Below are 21,105 nucleotides of genomic sequence, written 5' to 3'. Positions count from 1 at the left end.
TATTTGACATTAGTAAAGGTATTTCTACCATGAATTGATGCCAAAAAAAGCAGAAATTGGAGCTAAAAAATTTGCCAGAGTGCAGAAAACAAAGTGTCTGACCTCCAGACTCTAGACGTTTAATGTGACCACCATAAATGTCAAATTAAACTTTATGCACAGAGACCGGACTGGCAGTTTGGTTTCAGTGTGAAACATAAACTCTGTCTGCAGCCAGTTTCAGTTTTGCTTATTTTTAGCCGGAGTCTACATTTATTTTTCTCCTTTCTTTCAGTATCATGCCATCTTTTAGCCTCTCCTTTCTCATGTTTTCTTTCTTTCTGACATAAATTAGTAGTTTTTTTCCCCCCAGCAGGACACATCTGTTTCCTGCTCCCCCAGCAGATGAGCTGGGTCACTTTGTGCCCATAGATCAGAGGCCCAGTCTGTGCAGAGAGAAAAAAAGGCAGCCTGGTCTTACAGACAAGCCGTCCCTCTGACACTTCTTTACATGATTGTCTCTTTCTTGCAAAGCCCACAAGTGCATCTTTCACAGCCATAACAATAAACATCCACTTTGCATGTAAGATGTATGCTCACATTTTTCACATTTGAAGAGATAAGAGAAGATGCATGAAGTGAAAAGAGAGATAGGAAAGGACAGGAGCTGAACCACCAACTGAGGAGGAGATTACAATAAGTCACAATCAATCATAAAACTGGAGGGTAGTGAAAAACCTCTGCCAGCAGCAGATCAGGATGGTGGTCCCCATTTTTAACAAGTTATCAAGGTATCACACTTCTCAGCCTTCCCAGGAAAGTTTATTCCAGGGTACTGGAAAGAAGGATTTCGGAGGAGCAGTGCAGATTCTGTTCACATTCTCTGGAACAATGGATCGACTCTTCACCCTTGCAGAGTTGCGCTGATGGAGTCTACCTGTGTTTTGTAGACTTGGAGAAGGCCTATGAATGTGTCTCCCATGGAGCCCTCCTACCTGAACTCTCATTCAGGTTGACACTCCCTCCCACTCACTACACTCAGCCAATGAAAGGCGTCTGATCCAACCACCACAACAGAGCTGTTCGATAGCTAGACTCTTCTCCTCTGTGGTTCCCCAGTGGTGGTGCAGAGTCTCTCTCAGTCTTTAAGATAAGACCAAAAACCCAGCTCTTCACTGAACACCTTTGCACTTGATGGAAAGCAAAAATAAAAAAGAAAGAAAAAATCCTATTATCTCCTGCACTGCCTGTAGACACCAAGGTCCTATTATCACACTTGAACTTGCTTTATGGCTCTTATCTAGGTTGTTTTCTCCTGACTAGATCCATGCTATCTTGGTGTCTACTCTCAGATGTATGTTGCTTTGGGTAACAGCATCTGCTAAACAAAATTGTAGAAACTGTGGAACTGTAGCCCTTTGAGGGTATTGGGTCTATTTCAACAAGCCATGCAGTCTTCGTAGAACCAAAGTGAGAGCTGTGTTCGTGCTCTCGGCACAAACACATGCTCCTTGTCTTCCTGTTTCTGATGTTCATGGACAGGATCTGAAGCTCTGGGTAAGGATCATGTCCATTTTGGTGACCGCTGAGTCAGTGAAGTGGTTGTGTTGGCTTCATCAGACCGTAACCTCCAGCCCTCATTGGAGCAGTTCGCAAGATGTTGTTAAGCAGATTCAGCATCTCCAAGTCTGAGGCCATGACTGAAAGTCTCAGACTGATGGACCGCTCCCTCCAGGGTTGCTGCTCCAAGAGGACGAGTTGAGATATCTCAAGATCTTCTTCATAAGTAATGAGAAAATGGAGCATGCAATGGACAGACGGATCGGGGAACAGGTGTTGTGCCAGACCACTGTATGCTAAGCTCTTGATTTACCAGCTTATCTGTGTTCCAACCTTCACCTGTGGTCATGAGCTCTGGGTAGTGACGGGAACAATGAGATCACTGACACAAGTGGCTTAAATGAATGTCCTCCATAGGGCGGCCAGGCTCGGTCTTAGAGATAGGAGTTTGACCATCCAAAGGGATCTCAGAGCACAGTTCCTTTGGGCTGAAATGAGTTGGGGTGGTTCAGGCATCTGATTAGGAGGCCTCTTGTGCACTTTCCTTCGGTGGTTCTCGAGGCACATCTAGCTGGGAGGAGCCACCAGGGTTTACCCAGAACTTGGAGGAATTCCATATCTCATCTGCCCTAGAAATTCCTTGGGACTCCCCAGGTGGAGCAGGAAAATATTGCTGGGGAGAGAAACATCTGGAATAACTTGCTTGCCATCATGACCTGACCTTGGATACGTGGAAGAAAATGGATGGATAGATAGATGGAGGATCAGTGTGTCATCATGTAGACAAGCTTCTTGAGCTTTTTCTTGTAACACATCATCTTCATCATTAGATGGCATTTACTTTTGTATCACTGAATTGTTTTTCTGGGCACTTTAGTCTCCAGCTGACATTAATGAGAAGTTATTAAAGTTCTTCAGGAAAAGTATGGGGGTTTACATATGGCTGAAAAGGTCAAGAACAGCTTCTGTGCTTTTACAAGACTGTTCTCCCAAATCAAATAGTTAATCGTCATGAATGAGCTTTGAACCTCAACGATTCGAATGAGCTCCGTCATCAAAAATACACTATTGCAAAGGAACCATCTGTACTTTTTGGAGTATGATCCAGTAATGGAAAGTCAATCAATCCGTGGTTCCCTAGCTTCTATGAATGTGACGGTTCATATTTGATGACAAAGTTACATTTATTAATGTCTTAGTTTATGCTTTGCCATTATGGTATAGGTGTACTTGTACTTCTTCCAGCCTCTACAAATCCTTCAAATTAAAGACTCTTAAAAATGTCCTTATTTTTGAAAGAAAAGCAGTTTTTTCAATGAAGATAACATTAAATGAATCAGAAATACAGTCTAGACATTGTTCATGTGGTAAATGACTATTCTAGCTGAAAACAGTTGATTTTTAATGGAATATCTCCATAGAGGTACAGAGGAACATTTCCAGCAACCATCACTCCTGTGTTCTAATGCTACATTGTGTTAGCTAATGGTGTTGAAAGGCTCATTGATGATTAGAAAACCCTTGTGCAGTTATGTTAGCACATGGAGAAAAGTGTGAGTTTTCATGGAAAACATGAGTCTGGGTGACCCCAAACTTATAGAGTATGTCTCTCTCTCTCTCTCTCTCTCTCTCTCTCTCTCTCTCTCTCTCTCTCTCTCTCTCTCTCTCTCTCTCTCTCTCTCTCTCTCTCTCTCTCTATGTATACACACACACACACACACACATATATATATATATATATATATATATATATATGTCTGTCTGTATGTATACATGTATGTATCTTATATGTGCCTCTATGTATGTATGTATATATATTTGTGTGTGTTTGTGTTATGTGTACATAAATATCTCTTCCAGGTGAGTGACAAAATGTTTTATGAATTGTTTACCAGAAAGTGTGTTCATGTGGATTATGATCTGACCACACAATACTGAATCCTGTGTGGTTTGAACTCAGCACATCACAGAAAATAGTTCTGGTAATCATCAATAATTCACACAGGTTAAAGTACAAGTCAACAGAATGCACATATTCTGCAATGCACACTGTAGAACACAGTTACACTAACCAGAGAACGAGAACAACATGTGTTTTTACTTTCTCTACAATCGTGACTTCTTTCGGTTTCACTCGGTCTGAGTCACCGTATGCCGTCACAGGTTTCGCAGTATTAAGACAACTGTTTTGGCTTATCACATTAGCGATGACATCATCCCTGCCACGTTCATTCATTTGAGTTTGGAAAGGAAGATAAGGTCTCCATTTTCCCACAAATGCTATTATCTTGGAAATTCTATTACACTAGCAGAGTGGGTAAAGCACACAACCGATATTTTTCTTTGACTAGATGACAAAGAACATCAGGTGCAATATACAAGCCCCAGACAAGAGCTGATATTGTTATCTGTCAGACGCACATACTTGTACAATCTGTGTACGCTAAACCGTGTGTGTGCTTCTGATAAATGGGTAAATATGCTGTATCTTTTCAAGGAGGATGACAGCATCTCATCTTTACTCATCGCTGAATATTGCAACAAAGTCCTCTTTAGATGGAAGAGGGTTCTGGTGATTTCTGTCTGACCTTCGAGGTCCCAGCATCCCTCTCTCGTCTCTCCTTTCATCTCCGGAAGGTGCACACCCTTCTCCACTTTCAGGAGGGTTGCTGGAGGTTGTGTGTGTTTGTCGTCCGTCTTGTAGTGGGAAATTAACCTGGCGACAGAAATGTCTATGCGGGGGAAGAACGTCAGGAAGAGAAAAGTCTCCTCATCTCAGATGGGAACCTCAGCAAACATGGCTGGATGACGCAGGAGGAGACGACAGGGCTTCACCCTAATGTTCAGGCCAAAGTTAGAAAGAATCAAACAACTCGATGCTTTGATTGTGGCTTCCTTTACAGCTCCAGGACTTTCCAATGCATAATGGTGTGTTTTCATACTGATGCAAAGAGAACTTCCTTCAATTCTAGTGCATTTTTGTTAGAATTTGAACTGCAAACACAGAAATCCCCCCAAAACTGCATTTTTGTTGTGCTTTGATATCACCACCACCCACTTATCTCCTCTTAGAGGCCCTCCAGGAATCGGTGGTCCCCTCTGGGTCCAGACATCCCACAGACATGTGGGTGTTTCAGTTTGTCTCCTTGTTGGTGATGGACTGGCACACTGGACCAGTCTGGAACATGGTTGGCTCCGACCCAGATTGACCTGTAAAAGAAGGATAATAAGCAAAATGAATAATTGGGAGAGACTGACGTTGCATGGGATTAAGTTAAAAGGGACAAAACCACTTATTCAGATCCCAAGATTTATCTTTGCTGCTTTTTCCCTGAGGCTCAGATGGGAATATTGAGCAATTGTGTGTTTTTCTTTCGTCTGGTCTGCATTGGATCAGTTTAAAGACTGAACTTCACATGATTAAAGGAATAGTTTGACATTTTGGGAAATCTGCTCATTTGCTTTCTTGTGAATAGCTGAAAAAGTATGTAACTTGTGCCTGCCTTCTCATAATGATTATATTATAAGAATTATTATTTAAAATATTATGTTGATTAAAAAAAAATCCTCCACAATTTCAAGAGATCAAAAAAAAAAATAGGACCAAAAAACAGAGATTTAAATGTAATTTTAACTGTTTTACTTGAGATTTAGTTTGGTCAGTGGGGGTGGTGGTGGGTTGTGGGTGGTTGGGTTGGGGGCACAAGAGAAAAATAGCATTTTAGGGGGAACTCTAGATTCATTTGTCATTTTTTAAACTATTTTCAAACATTCTTTTCTCCTAGTTTTTTAGATTTGGTCTCAGGACAAGTACATTTACACAACAACTGCATGTTTTAGTATTTTGTACATGGATTATTTGACATTTGATGAGTGGGACCTAAAATGTCCTGGAATGATCCCTTTCTCTGTCTTAACGCTGATTTATGGTTGGTTGATTCTACACATATGTTGTGAATTGGCGCTATATGTATCTCGGAAAACAATGCAAAATTTGAAATTCTGCAGTGGAAACAAAATAGCTCAAATGTAAATGCGGAAATTTACAACATCAGAAAACTAGCATCTTGCGTCATCTTTTTAATATGCTTTACATTCTGCTCTGTTATATTTTCGGTATTAAATTCACATTGACCTGAGCAAGGCTCCTTTCTAGCAGTCTGTAGAGGTGGCTTCAGTTGAAGGGGTTTCTATTCACAGAGTGTTTCTTCGCTCGCTCTGAGGAGGTGATCCTGATCTCCATGTGAAGATCAAACGCAGTGACAAGTTCCTGTTGCTTCTCCCCAGTGAGCAGCAGGGAGCGTTCAGCTTTAATTCAACAGACTCAGGACAACACTGACAACCAAGTGAACAGAAAGGCACTGTGAACTACACTTTGACTGGAAGAAGAAGACCATGCATCCAGAAGTCCCTGCCTGAGGTGCAGAAGAGGAGTCATGCTGAAAAAGGGCATCAGTGCCTTGATCGTGTTTTTTTTTTTTTTTTTTTTAAATGAGCCAACTGTGACGAGACTACAAGAGCTGCAGACGACCATTTTTGGATCTACTTGTTTTAATGTGATTAGATCAGGTTTCTGTCCAGTCAGTTGTGTATGATTAATGATTATTTATGATTATGACAGAGGCATTTTTGTCTGAGTTTTCAAAGCTTTTATTTTTTGTTTGCTTTTGGAGTCGCCCTGTCTGCTTGAGACTGGCCTGAAGACATAGTTTTATTTATTATTTTTTAAAGAAGACAAGGACATCCATTTCTGTTGCTTATTTCAGTATCGCAATCACAAACTGTAGTATTAATGTAGTATTTAATAAAACAGATTCCAGGCCCTAATCATAAGCACAGCCAGATGAACAAACTGGGGTGAAACATTAGTGACTGGACATGTGTTGCATTCAGTTTCACAGTAAGTGTGCGTACGAACCAGATTTTATTAAATTATATTAGTTTGTATTGAATTTGGTGCAGAAATGAAAACTAAAATGACAAAAATGATGGAAGACAAAGACAGAGAAAGACGTAAGCAGCTGTATGACATCTGCATCTGCATGGAAGACGTTTCTGACCTTTCCCACGTCACCTGATTGGATTTCACCTCTTTTGAAAACTTTAAAATTTTCAGGGTATTGGAGCCTAAAAAGCACCACAGTATTTTTATTTTTGCAGCAAAGTAATGCTGCTACATGTTCAATTTTATATTTTTTTTATAGAAAGCCCTAAAATGTAATATCTGCCAGATAACATATGTTTATAATAATAACAATAACTTTCTTTGTATAGCACCTTTCAGAAGAACATTCACAAAGTGCTTTGACAGATAGAAATAATAATCATAACATTACATCATTTATTAGAAATAGACAATATAGCTTGTTGATGTGGAAAATGCTGGAAAACATTAAATAATTTCTCTTTATATAGAAAAAATAACCCGTGAAATTTTTTGCCTTGAAAATACACAATAAATTAAAAATGGAGCTGCTTCTTCTACTAGTTTTAGTTCTTCTTTTTCTTTTTCTAGTTCTTCCTCTCCTTGTAGTTCTTCATCTTCTTCTTCCTGTAGTTGTTTTTTTACTTGTTCTTTTTCTTGTCTTAGTTCCTCTTGCAGTTCTTCAACCTCTACAACTTTTTGGTTCAGTTTTTCTTCTTGTAGTTCTTTTATGTTGAGGCAACAGACATTTAAACAAAATGCGACATCTTCGCCTCGGAGCCGCTGTTCTAAAGCTACATCAGTTGAAAATGACGCATGGCACGGCTGCATTGTCTGTCTACTGTTTGGTAACATCCTGCTGCTGTATTTTGATCTGTCAGATGAGCGTCATAATTAAATTCACAATTTGGCATAATGTGAGGAGAATGTACGGATGTTGTACATTTTTATTTTTACTAAACATACAAATGTGCATCCTGTTAAGTATTAAAGAGACACGACACACAAAACTATAACACGAATAAAAAAGTATCTGGAATAAAAATATATTATGACTGAGAGAGGAAACAAGGAGGCTGAAATTAGGGACATTATCTGCATTTTATTCGTCTTTTTGCTGGTTTTCTTCCTCTACTGCTTCTTCTTCTGCTTTATTATTTATTCTTCTTGTATTACTTTTTGTTGTAGTTGTAGAAAGTACTTCTTCTACCATTACTTGTTTTATTACTTTTTTCTTCTTGAAGTTCTTCTTCTGCTTGTTTTTTTTACTTGATCGTCTTGTGTAGTTGTTCCTTTTCTTCTTGTTACTTCTTCTTGTAGTTCCTCATCTTTTTCTTGAAGTTCTTCTTACACTACTTGCTTCGGTTCTTTTTCTTCCGTTGTCCTTCCTCGTCTTCTTTTAGTTCTTCTTGTAATTGTTTTAGTTTTTGTTCTTTCTTCTCCATCTTACAGTCCCTGGCTATGTTCCAGAACCCATACTACCATACTTTATGGTATGCCAGAAAAGATTTAGTACATCCTAATACACAATGTTCAACAGATTTTGCAGTATCTAAACCAGCAGGCATGTCTGGCCTTATTGACTCACAGCCTCCACTGAGAGAAAACTGACTGCTGACAGCTCATGTCGTAGCGCAGACAGTCAAAAGTTTATGGAGTATTATTATTATGATGAAGTATTATGTCCCAGTTGTATGCATACTGTGTGAAACTGTAATACTTTGTGAGGGCAGCTGTACTACGTGATGTTGAAGTTTGTCGTGTAGATCTTCTTCCTCTGCCTTTTCTACTACTTGCTTTAGCTGCTCATCTTCTAGTTCTTTCTTCATCTTGTAGTTCTTCTTCTACAAGGTGTTCCAAAAGTCTGGACACACAGGAAGTCTCATTAACTATAATTTTTTTTGCCTCCACAGATTAAATATGGCTTTGTCGAAAGAAGAAAGAGTTGAACTGGTACTTCTCAGTGGACGTGAAGTTCTTCCTCTTCTTCTCTTGTTTTAGTTCTTCTTGTAGTTGTTCCTCTTTTTCTACTTATTTTAATTCTTCTTGTAGTTTTTCTTCTTCTTCTACGTATTTTTGTCTTATAAATTTGTTTGCTTCTACTGATTAAATATTTCTTTGTCAAAAGAGTTGAAATGGTACTTCTCAGTGGCCGTGAAGGATGGACATAGCGACAGATAGGGTTAGGGTAGTGATTTATTAGGGCCAGCATGAATTTTAGCCATGACCAATTCTTTAGTTTGGGCTGGTACATTTGGTTTGTCCAAGACACTGCCCATTTCATTAAACCTTTTAACCACCTTCGCCACTGTGGAAAAGCCAAGTAGAATCCTCCTTGGATGACGTGCATTAAATTCATCTGCCATCTTTCCACATGTCCATCCTTCACGTCAACTGAGAAGTACCACGTCAACTCTGTCTTCTTTCGATAAAGCCACATTTAATCTGTGGAGGCCAGTAAAGTGTAGTTCATGACATTTCCTATGTGTCCAGACTCCAGAGAACCGTGTACTACATGTCTCAGATCCTCTTCTTAACTGTGGCTAATGCAGTGGATGAAGACAGCAGGTTGTATGATGTGATGTTGGTCCAGAGTTCAATTATTGAGTGTGTTACATTGTTTATCTACCTTGTTTTAATGCAAAAAAATGTGATTTTCTACTGATAAAGTGTCTGTGATCACTGTTCCTGGACTTACAACTATTATCAGTGTTTGTGAAACTTCATCTTGTTTTTTTTTTCTTTTCTTATTTATTAAAATGAAGACAAATCCTGACCAGAGGTGTTGTACTATCAAAACACTGGATGTATCTGTGTATAATGAACCACAGCTTGATGATGACTGTGACCAAACCAAACCCTCCATCTGCACCACTATCTGATGTATGTTCTCTGTTAGATTTATGTGCAAGACTCAGGAGGCCAACTGAACTCTGGTCTGCAGCAACAAGCTCTTCTTTTTTATTTACTTCTTCCTCTTGTTGCTCCTCTTGTTTTTGTTCTTCCTCCACTTGATGTAGTTCTTTTATTTCTGCTTCTACTGTTTGTTTTAGTTCTTTTTTCTTGAAGTAGTTCTTCATCTTCTTGTTGCAGTTCTTCTAAATATCTTCTTCTTCTTGTAGAGTTCTTTATCTTGTCATTCTTCTTGTTTTAGTTCTTCTTGTTCATTTTCAGTCTGTTTCATTTCTTGTAGATCTTCTTCGCCTTGCCGTTCTAGTTCTACTTTTTTCAGTTCTTCCCTTGGGTAGTTTTAGTTTTTTTTTCTTCTGTCCTCTTCTTGAGGTTCTTCAACTTGTTTTGGTTCTCCTTCTTTTGACTAGTTCTTCGTTTTCTTCTTTCTCTACAAGTTTGTCTTCTGCTACTGGTTTTATTTTTTTCTTGTAGTTCTTTATTTTCTTCTTGTACTTCTGTTTCTGCTACTTGTTTCAGTTCTTTCTTTTAGCTAGTTTTTCCTTTTCGTCTCTCTTCTTGTAGTTCTTCTACTTGTTTTAGTTCTCCTTAATGTAACTAGTTCTCCTTCTGCTACTAGTTTTATTCATCTTCTTGTAGTTCTTCCTGTTTTTCCTGTGGTTCTGCTTCTTCTGCTTGTTGGCTTCTACTACGGTTTCTTCCTAAGTATTTTAATGACTGCGGGTGTTGTGCTGTCAGAACATGGATACATCTGTGTATCATAAACCACAGTCATGTATCTGCTCAGTTTCATTATGGTTCAAAAGGTTCAAAGGTTCTTTATTGTCATTGCACAGCTTCTCCAGCACCGCAACAAATAAGCAGCAATAGAACAAATGAATAGGCTTTCATAAATAAAATGAATATAATTAAGCACTCAGAGGAATGGGAATTTAAAATGTAAAATGCTAAAAACAACAATAAATACTTTTTACAGAGCACATTGTATACGTTGTAATATCTGATCTGAAATATATGTTGCTTGTCAGAATAGAATGTGTTCTTCTGCTGAAGGAAGTCATTGTTGTGATTAGATATGGAGTCGTTACGTCCAGAAAATGATAATTGATCTCAGGGGACCTAATGGCTCTTTGGGTGTCTTAATGATAGGGGGTTGATCAGTAGGGTCTTGTTCTATGACCAGATGTCTTCTAATTAGGAAACATATGTTGTGACCTCATACTTGTCCAAAGCATATAAAAGAGACCTTTGGTTATCGTTTGGGGAGGTTCGTATTGGCTCTGAATCCTCTCAGGCAGTCTCTCTGTCTGATCGATGCTGTTCTTCTTTATAATAAACTTGTTATTAAGCAAGTCAGTGTCAACGGATGTTTTTTTCAACATCTGCACATCCTCAATGTCTAAGAGGAACCATGACAATGTGATCAGTCACAGTGCAGTGGTGGTGATTCAGTTTACGTGTCATGTGGTGGGGGCTGGTAGGGATGGGATGGTTTAGATGGTTGGTATCAAATCAAACCCTCCATCTGGGCTGCTACCTGCTTCATGTTTCCAGTCGGATTCATGTACAAGAAATGATTTTCTAGGCTTTCTGGTGAAAAGAAAGAATTTTAGATTCACATCTATGTTCAGCATGACATAACTGGTAGGAAAGTTCATTTGTAATTGTCAAAAGAGATGAACATGGGCTCTGAGTCACTGAGCAAAAGTAATGTGAGAATTTTCAGTCTGTAATGTGACACATATGAAACCTGGATATGAGTTGGAGATGAAGATGAAGACTCATTTATCCAGACAGATATCGGAGACATTCCTCAGTCAGGCAGGTATAGAATAAAGTTTTATACACTCCCCGTCCAAAGGAGAAGTCGCACACATTCACTGTGGCATCCTTTAGATAAGCTTCTGCAATGTCACAGCTATTATTTCTGTACAGAGAAGCTTTAATTTTTCACAAAGATCTTATTTTGGTGATGGGAGAGTCGAAAATCATCTCCAAAACATCCCAAAGATTTTCAGTGGGGCTGAGGTCTGGACTCTGTGGAGGTCAATCCATCTCATGCTCCCTGATCCACTCATTCTCTATGTGACCCCATGAATCCTGGCATCGTCATCTTGGAACATGTCCATGTCATCAGAGAGGAAAAACTCTACTGATGGACTCATCAGACCACATGACCTTCTTCCATTGCTCCAGAGTCTAATCTTTGTGCTACCTAGCAAACTGAAGCCTTTTTTTCTGATTAGCCTCACTGATCAGTGGTTTTCTTTGAGCTAGACAGCTGTTTAGTCCCAATCCTTTGAGTTTCCTAACCCTTTTTTGGACACGCAGTGTATGTTAATAGAAAACCAGACACTTCCTGAGTGCCCCGCTCCATCATCGCCTCTTGTTCCTCATGTACTCCATTTGTTTTAGTTCTTATTGTAGTTATACTTTTCTCAATTATTCGTCTAGGACTTGATGTTTACATTCATTATGAGAAATCAGTTTTTTCAATCCATGCATACATGAATCTAAGTGCTGAAGTTGACCTGAAACATGGTTAGAGAGTACATTTTCAGTCTGAAAAATATCTAGAACATGTTAGTTGGGAATTCTATCAAAATTGCTGATTAAAATGTATTTAAAGAAAGAATGGGGCCATTGTACTGAGTTTTCTCTACAGTCAGGACACATGCATATACACACCACCTCACTGTGTCCTACATGAGTTGCCACCCACCGTGCTGCTGAACTCTGCCATTGGGCCTCAGGGTGACATTTGCATCACAGCTCCACTATGTTGTCCAATTACAAGACGCTGGAATCACATCGCCAACCGCCAGCACTGCCACCTCCTGTTTCTATATGGGTAGATGAGTCATAGCGTGAAAAAGGAGGAAGATGGTCATTAATTCAGTGAGTATACTTACAATACTGTCAGGTCTGGGCTCACAACTAAAATCCAACAGATGAGAAAATTGTGTTCTGTCAATGTTTCGGATTAGAGCCTGGACTGACAGGACCAACTACAGCTGCACAGAGAAAATGAGGTACCTCACTACCGACTGAAGTTCTATAATTCATCACAATAATGGGCTATGATTCATGCATTTCAGAGACAGGAGCACCAAATTGGCATAAGTGACAATGGAGACACCGTCCCTGGAGTGTACATGCTGTCCAGACAGACGGATATGTGTGAGAATGGACATTAATAAGCTTATTTCATTCAGCAGATCCTCCGTCCTCAGCTCCATTTTCATGCATTCAGATATTATGCTCCTCCAGGACTGCAGGATCAAGTCTAAAGTCTTTAATTCTCTTTGGATAAATACCACACCATTTACTTCTTCTGCCCTGGAGGTCCGTGTACAAAGATCTGTTATAAAAATGCATCCTTTTTCTTTTTTCACCAAGCATGACCTATTCAGTGAAGACACTGCCTCACGCTGCTATGACAAAAATAGACTTTTTGTGCTTTATTTCTGGAGCGCTGATTCAAAACCATGTGCATCTACTGACCTTATGAGACTTTGTTTACTCTCTGATTAAAACTTCGATTAGGTGGAGCTAAAAATGTTTTGCTGGTATTTTTTTTGAAGCTCATTCTGACTCAGTGAAGAGGATAAAGGGACTTGTGCTCCTAAAAGTGTCTCCTCACCATATAATCTGTTATTTTGGCCTTACAGTTATGCAGCTGTTACTGACTTAATCTCGGCATGTTTTTTCTTGTACAAAAAAAAAGCCTATACGACTTCAGAGGTTTATAACCCAAGATGCTTTTGTGTGTTTATGGAATGGTGTTTGTCTGAGTCCACCCATGGATTCATGAAATATGTTGGGAGTTTAAGACATTTGGCAGCATATTTTTGGAAAGATATTCAGGAAAGCAACAATCTTGATCTTGAATCTTGACCTGGGGCTAACGTGGCATGAACTTAAGATCAAAATGTTTTAAAATCCTTTTAAAATGGTCTTTCTGTTTGAATATTTCTTCAGTCTAACCCTAACCCTGAACCTGTTCCCTTAGGGTAACACTCAGCTCACCTAAGCCTAACCCTACTCTACCCTAGCCTATCCCTAACCCTAACCCTACCCCTAATCTTACCCTAACCCAAACCCGAACCCAACTCTAACCCCAAACCTAACCCTACCCCTAACCCTTTCATTTCTCCTCATCACTCCATCTAGATTGCATTAACCTTTCTTTGTTGGCTGCTTCACATTTTCCTCCCTGCTGTTTTGGCAGAGTGTGGTTTCATTTAGGAGCTCTGGGTGAATCTGCGGGACTACATGCCTTTTTCCCAGATGCACCATTAAATCAAATCTTCAAGAAAATGCTTGGTGAAGAATTGGGTGGAAGACTTGGAGCAACAATGACACTCATGATGATGGATCACAGTGATGAAAAACATTCTAATTTTAAGCCAACATTCACAAAAAACTGTTATTGGAATGAACCCTGTATTGCTGGAACCATTATCTCTGTTGGGAACATGCACGCATGTGATCAAACATAAAGAATAAAGTTTCGACTCTATTTTTTTACTTTCCCATTACGTGGTTCCAGATTACAATGGTCTTTCCAGGAAATTACTGGATAATTCTAAACACATACTCACTTAGAAGCGTCAAAACATTCTCCCCAAATGTATATTTAAAGTATATTTCTCATTCTGTTACTACTGACTGAAATAAAGCAATATTTGCAATTCCAAGAACTGCTGTAAGGCCCACTGTACTATATCCAGCTTTATTTACTGCTTTGTTTGTCACAGAATTCCCAACACAACCTGCAACTTCCCACAATGCTACTGGATATCTGTAACAAATAGGAGCCTGTCACTGTGGGAATGTTTGCAAAAGCAGCTGAGTAAATGGAGGCGGGACCCTGCTTTGGGAGTATGATGTTGGTCAAGATCTCACTTGAAACATAAATCTAACAGTATCGCTGGATCTGGATTTCTGAAAAGTGTAATAAATGAGTTTTCCTCCAGGCATGCACATCTGTTCTGACAAATACTTGTTGCACAAAGTGATAACGCAGTGATCTCGACATGAGCAGCCGCTTACACACCACAACACGCCCTCAGATGGTTTCCTTGAATACTTGAGGCAAATGGAACTTTGCCAGTTGAGATTTGAAGCTGTAAAACAAACTTGTACTTTCTATAAAACGCTGAAGACGTCTTAAAAACCTCAATTGTGCACTGATTTATAGCTGCCTGTCAAATCATTATGCCTGTCTGTGTGCATCATTTATTACCTGTTCTTGTGTTAGACTTTGACTTGTTGAATTTTATTCTGCAAAGCACAACGTGAGTTGCTTAAAGTAAAAAAAAATAAAATAAAATTAATACAGGATGGCAAACATCCCATATGTGAATCTAAAACTGCAGACGGCATAAATCCCCCATTAAAGGGAGCCTGCAATAAATCAGTTCAAATAAAAAAAGATAAAATCATAAAATTATGAAGGAAAAATTGATATAACTGTCCAGGTATGCATTTTTAAATTCCAAATCAGATAAAACTGCTTCTAATGATCAAAAATATGACAAAACAAACACACACGCACACACAAAATCACTGGAGTGAGTTGGATAATAGACCCAAATATGTCAGGACCAACTTACAGCACCAGGACCGACACAAGTAGCAAATTAAAGACAAAAGCAGGGATAGTTAAAAGAATATATTTTAGGAAATACCACTGGTAATTTAAAAAACAAAGAAATTTTATATATATATATATATAATACACATCTTTGGGTCAGTATAATGATGTTTCTTTTGGTGTATATTCATTTTAATGTTATCTATTTATTTAATATAAAACAATCCCAAAGATGTAACAAAACCTTCATTCAGCCTTTCACAGGTTTTCATTTCATTTTAAATTTCAACAGTTACACGAGTCACTAGTGATATTAATGGCATTACTCTGTGAAATCTGCTTTGATTATTATCGTGTTTATATCTGAATCTATTTCTAACATTGCCTGTATTTCATTAACAGAAAGGGCACTATGAGGTAAGATCGCTTCAATTTACAATTCTTACTGTCATGCTGGAATTACGCTGTTTATCTTCATGCTTTCAGGAGCTGTTCGAAAATCTCATGATGATGAAAGAAGCTGATCATCCTTCATGGGATCCATATACTGCAGAGTGATTGATGACTCACTGAATGTGAGCTTCAGAGTGAGTCACTGAGTTCAGGCCCTCGGTGGCTTTTAGTCTGCGTCCCAGAGACATGTTGGATTTGATCAAGCACAAAAAATCATTAGTGCAAGTTGGATTGATATAATTTATACATTCTAAATGTCATGTTGTTGTTTTTTATTAAACTATAAAGGTGCATCATCCTGTAATATCTGCTGATTTCATTCTAGTGTCTATTAGACAACAGCAGGATTTATACAAGCCCAGTATGCAGAATAAGTCTAGTAAAATATTTCTATATAATCAAGTATATCACACTGTGCTATTCATGAGCACACACCGAGTGAGTCATCTATCGCTCTCACTTCTGTTTATTGCATTACAGAGCATGCCCAGTCAGTGTGACTCAACCTGCTGTTACAGGACTCCACCACCAGGCCTCCACTGCTGATTCACAATCTATAAGTAGCGCATAAACACTTCAGAAATGCTCAGGACATAACACAACATACTGTAATGTGGGACTTTTTGGGAGTTTATGTGGTTGTTCAGCTTCTCATAGCATCTTTTTTTTTAATCATAAATTGCCATTAATGTGAATATTAATGTGAATATTGCTTCCAATGTGAAACACACATGAACCAATCTCATCTGTGCTTTTATTTATTTATTTATTTATTTATTTTCCAAATGCATTATATAAAATAAGCGGACACTATTTAACTTCAGTTTATTTTGCAATTAGCGTCTTTAGGACATCTGCTCCTACATACACTACCAGTCACTTTCTCATTTAACGGTTTTTCTGTATTTTCATGACTGTTTACTTTGTAGATTCTCACTGAAGGCATCAAAACTATGAATGAACACATATGGAATTATGTAGTAAACAAAAAAGTGTGAAATAAGTCAAGACGTTTGCTATTTTAGATTCTTCAAAATAGCCACCTTTTGCTTTGATTACTGCTTTGCACACTCATGGCATTCTCTGGATGAGCTTCATGAGGTAGAACCTGAAATGGTTTTCCAACAGTCTTGAAGGAGTTCCCAGAGATGCTGAGCACTTGTTGGTCCTTGTTGGTCAGGTGACTGTGGAGGCCAGGTCATCTGATGCAGGCCTCCATCGCTCTCCTTCTTGGTCAGATAGCCCTTACACAGTCTGGAGGTGTGTTTGGGGTCATTGTTCTGTTGAAAATAAATGATTGTCCAACTAAATCCAAACCGGATGGGATGGCATGTCGCTGCAGGATGCTGTGGAAGCCATGATGGTTCAGTGTGCCTTCAGTTTGGAATAAATCCCCAACAGTGTCACCAGCAAAGCAACCCACACCATCACACCTCCTCCTCCATGCTTCATGGTGGGAACCATGCATGTAGAGATCATCCGTTCACCTTTTCTGTGTTGCACAAACACACGGTGGGTGGAACCAAAGATCTCAGATTTAGACTTATCAGACCAAAGCACAGATTTCCACTGGTCTAATGTCCATTCCTTGTGTTTCTAGGTCCAAACTAATCTCTTCTGCTTGTTGCTTTTCCTTAGTAGTGGTTTCTTAGCAGCTATTTGACCATAAAGGCCTGATTGGTTCAGTCTCCTCTGAACAGTTGATGTAGAGATGTGTCTGCTACTAGAACTCTGTGTGGCATTTATCTGAGTTCTAATCTGAGATGCTGTTAACTTTCCATTTCTGAGGCTGGTGACTCGGATGAACTTCTCCTCAGCAGCAGAGGAGACTCTTGGTCTTCCTTTCCTGGAACGGTCCTCATGTGAGCCAGTTTGGTCATAGAGCTTGATGGTTTTTGTGACTGCACTTAGAGATACATTCAAAGTTTTTGCAATTTTCCAGACTGACTGATCTTCAGTTCTAAAAGTAATGATGGACTGTCGTTTCTCTTTACTTAGCTGATTGGTTCTTGCCATAATATGGATTCTAACAGTTGTCAAATAGGGCTGTCAGCTGTGTACCAACCTGACTTCTGTACAACACAACTGATGGTCCCATCCCCATTAAGAAGGCAAGAAATTCCACAAATTATCCTTGACAAGGAACACCTGTGAAGTGAAAACCATTTCAGATGACTACCTCATGAAAATAAAGGAAAAACATTAAAGGTGTGTCCAAACTTTTGCCTGGTAGTGTATGTTAATGGAATAAGAACTAACACAACAAAATGTCTTTCCCCCTCTTTTGTGAACCAAGAGTCGCCACTTTCCATGACACATTTGCATTTTTCAAGCATTTCACTTCACCGTTTCTCCTCTTTGATATTTATAAAGGTTAGGGTTTGGTGCTACAGCTGAGCTGCAATGATTTGTTGTCAGGAAGAGATAGCTTTCTGTCACTAAAGATCCTCCTTCACTCCCACAAAAAAAATTACACTATCCTCCCTTCAGCGAAAAAAAGAAAAACATCGTCCATCCCTAAATAATTTACATTTAGTGCTACATTTTATTTTCATGTTAAAAACAGATCTCATCATCCACAAGCAAGATTAATATTGTTTTGGAATTTATCAAAAGCCCCAGTAGAGATTTCATTATCGACTCTTCACACGCAGAACTGAATATAAGACATAGTTTGTTACAGATAATATTACACGATAAGTTATATAAACTGTGAATTAATCTTAGTAATAGTCGTCAGAATAATCCATTATGTACAGTTTGTTCTGAGCTGGGGCTGAACTGCAGCTACGACTCTTTTGTCTTCTCCAGTGAGGTCACTTTTGATATCTTAGCCTCAAACTTGATGTAATAAAGCTTTTTTTGTGCAGCACACGTGTGAATGTTTGATGTTAATATTGTCTTACTTAATCTACATTTAAGCTCTGCCGGCGTCCACGACAAGATTTATGTAAAAGTGGTTGGAACTGCTGTTAATGAGGAAAACACTGTAATAAACACTAAGTCGGCTCCAAACATCTTTACTAGTAGATTATACAACCCCAGATGTTGAGAACCACAGCGGATGCCAACATAAACTGTATAGAAACAACGTGAAAGAACATTGTGAGAGAAGGTGAAAGACACGGTCATAATTTGAGATCATTTCCTGTCTGCGCTCCAGATATAAACTTGCAGAGCTCGCTGCAGCCGTTAAGACATCTGTTGATTCTCGTGCTTTTATGTGATGTAAAAAAAACATGCGTAAATGATTTGCTGGCAGTGAGGCTGACATGCATCACAGTGAAAAACATCAATATTTTAAAAAAATCTGACAGAGAAGTTTCAGTCTGTGACTTCTCGTAAACATCTTCGCTTCCAAGTTACACATCTGTTAGGACGGGTTGCAGGTGCTCACCTACAGTCTGACAGAACAATGAGGGAAACAGAGCCAGTTAGGCTGTTTTCCATACATAAAAATACTGGATATATTGGTCTAGCAGCTATCTTCCTTGTTAATGACTGCTATAATGAGGGTGAGTTGTACTTTCAATTGAATTAAGGCTTGCAGGTATGCATAATTAAAGCCGTGGCTCCTTTGAGTGAAAGGTGGATAGTTCCTGTCCCAGAAACATTTGCATGACCCATCAACACTCCACCTCTCCGCTCATGTTTGGATTAGACAGAAGTTAGGTGGAGTCAGGCACTGCTACCACAGTGACGGTGCCAGTTCCAGTATCCATTCTACCATACTGTACAATATGCCAGAAACAGGATTTACTGTGTCCCAAAACTTCATATATTAAACAAAGTGTGCCAAAAATAACAGGATGTCTGACTGCATCCGGTCAGATTCTGCAGTATGCAAGACAGCGTGTATTTCTGGTCATTCTGACCCACAATCCTCAGCAGTTACACTAGCATTCAAAAGTTTAGGGTCACTTAGAAATGTCTGTATTTTTGAAAGAAAAGCAGTTTTTTTCAATGAAGATAGCATTAAATGAATGATAAATCCAGTGTAGACATTGTTAATGTGGTAAATGACTATTGTAGCTGGAAACAGCTGATTTTTAATGGAATATCTCCATAGAGGTACAGAGGAACATTTCCAGCAACCATCACTCCTGTGTTCTAATGCTACATTGTGTTAGTTAATGGTGTTGAAAGGCTCATTGATGATTAGAAAACCCTTGTGCAGTTATATTAGCACATGAATAAAAGTGGGAGTTTTCATGGACAACATGAAATTGTCTGGGTGACACCAAACCTTTGAACGGTAGTATAGGTCAACTTTAACTCATTTAGAGCAACTTCAACTCATGTGGAACAACTTTAACGATTGCAAAGCAACTTTGACTCATTTATAGCAACTTTGACTAATATAGAGCAACCTTAACTCATTTAGAGGAACTTTGACTCATTTAGAGCAACTTTAAATAATGTAGAGCAACTTTAACACATTTTTGAGCAACTTTATGTCACGGGGAGTGCTAATCTTGGAACCCAAATTGAGAAGTACACAGAGCGGGAGACAGGCAGGTATAATCAGATCTCTTTTATCCTGACTGACAAATCAATAATTCGTCACTAGGGCCAGAAACTCACAAGAGCGAAGAGGGGGAGGCACATCCTCTGTCTGGAGGCCAGAGCTGACTCTGGACTTAGGTCGGGGTCCAGGACCTCTATCTGGAGGTCTTCTCAGAACCTGCGGTACTCCCACTGCACAACCAGTATAATCCCACAGTGCACGATGTGTGGCGCTTCCTTTTAAGCCCAAGGTGATTGTGATCAGCCACAGGTGTGGGTTGCCACAGCTGCCAAGCAGAGAGGGAGGAGCAAACGCCGATGAGCCAACCAGGAATGGGGTAGGTCACACGCTGTCCATGACACTTTAAATGATATGGAACAACTTATTTAATATAGAGCAACTTTAATTCATATACACTACCATTCAGAAGTTTGGGGTCACTTAGAAATGTCTGTATTTTTGAAAGAAAAGCATTTTTTTCAATGAAGGTAGCATTAAGTTGATCATGAATCCAGTCGAGACATTGTTAATGTCAATGTAAAGTATATGGAACACATGAAATTGTCTGGGTGACCCCAAACTTTTTAACAGTAATGTAGGTCACATTCGACACATAACATTTTGCAGTAAATTTTAAGGCACAATATAATGACAAAGCAGTTCGACCCATTTAAACGTCAGTGTAAACTTTGCAAGATCAGCTGTAGTACGTACTGAAAGTAAGAAGACAGGTGCAAAGCTGCTGTTCTAAAAGTTTATGGGTGATATCATGTAGGCTTCTTCCATTTTGATATGCAGTCATTGGTTTTTATATATATATATATATATATATATATATATATATATATATATAAAAAAAAAACTCTTTTCACATATGCAGTAGCGCTCCTCAACATCAATGTTGATGCATAAAATCAGTGATTGGAACATAAAGACACCTGTGTCTGGAAGGTCCAGTCCCTGGTGGATCAGTGAAGCAGGTGAAGTGAAGCATGGTGGTGCAGCAGGAGGCTTGTAAAGGCCAAGGGTAAAATGTATGCAGCAAAGTGTAGGAGAACATTGCTGGAGGACAACCTGATGCAAGAGAACTGTGACCTGGGAGAAGATTTGTTTTCCAGGAAGACAACAGATGTGAAGCAAACAGCCAGAGCTACACATGAACGGCTTAAAGAC

The 21,105-nt window shown here is 39.0% G+C and overlaps 1 long non-coding RNA gene across 1 annotated transcript; it reads right to left on the bottom strand.

Moving 5' to 3' along the window:
* Nucleotides 1–3,330: 3,330 nt before the first annotated feature.
* Nucleotides 3,331–20,710, bottom strand: LOC129350145 (uncharacterized). Its single transcript, XR_008603427.1, has 3 exons — nucleotides 20,010–20,710; nucleotides 12,096–12,216; nucleotides 3,331–4,749 (listed from the first exon to the last, which is right to left on the bottom strand). It is a non-coding gene; the product is annotated as an uncharacterized LOC129350145 (long non-coding RNA).
* Nucleotides 20,711–21,105: the final 395 nt, after the last annotated feature.

Source organism: Amphiprion ocellaris, chromosome 12 (genome assembly GCF_022539595.1).
Source record: "Amphiprion ocellaris isolate individual 3 ecotype Okinawa chromosome 12, ASM2253959v1, whole genome shotgun sequence".
Classification (NCBI taxonomy): Eukaryota; Metazoa; Chordata; class Actinopteri; family Pomacentridae; genus Amphiprion; species Amphiprion ocellaris.
Note: the sequence above shows the minus strand (reverse complement) of the source record. Positions and strands in the feature narration are given on the sequence as shown.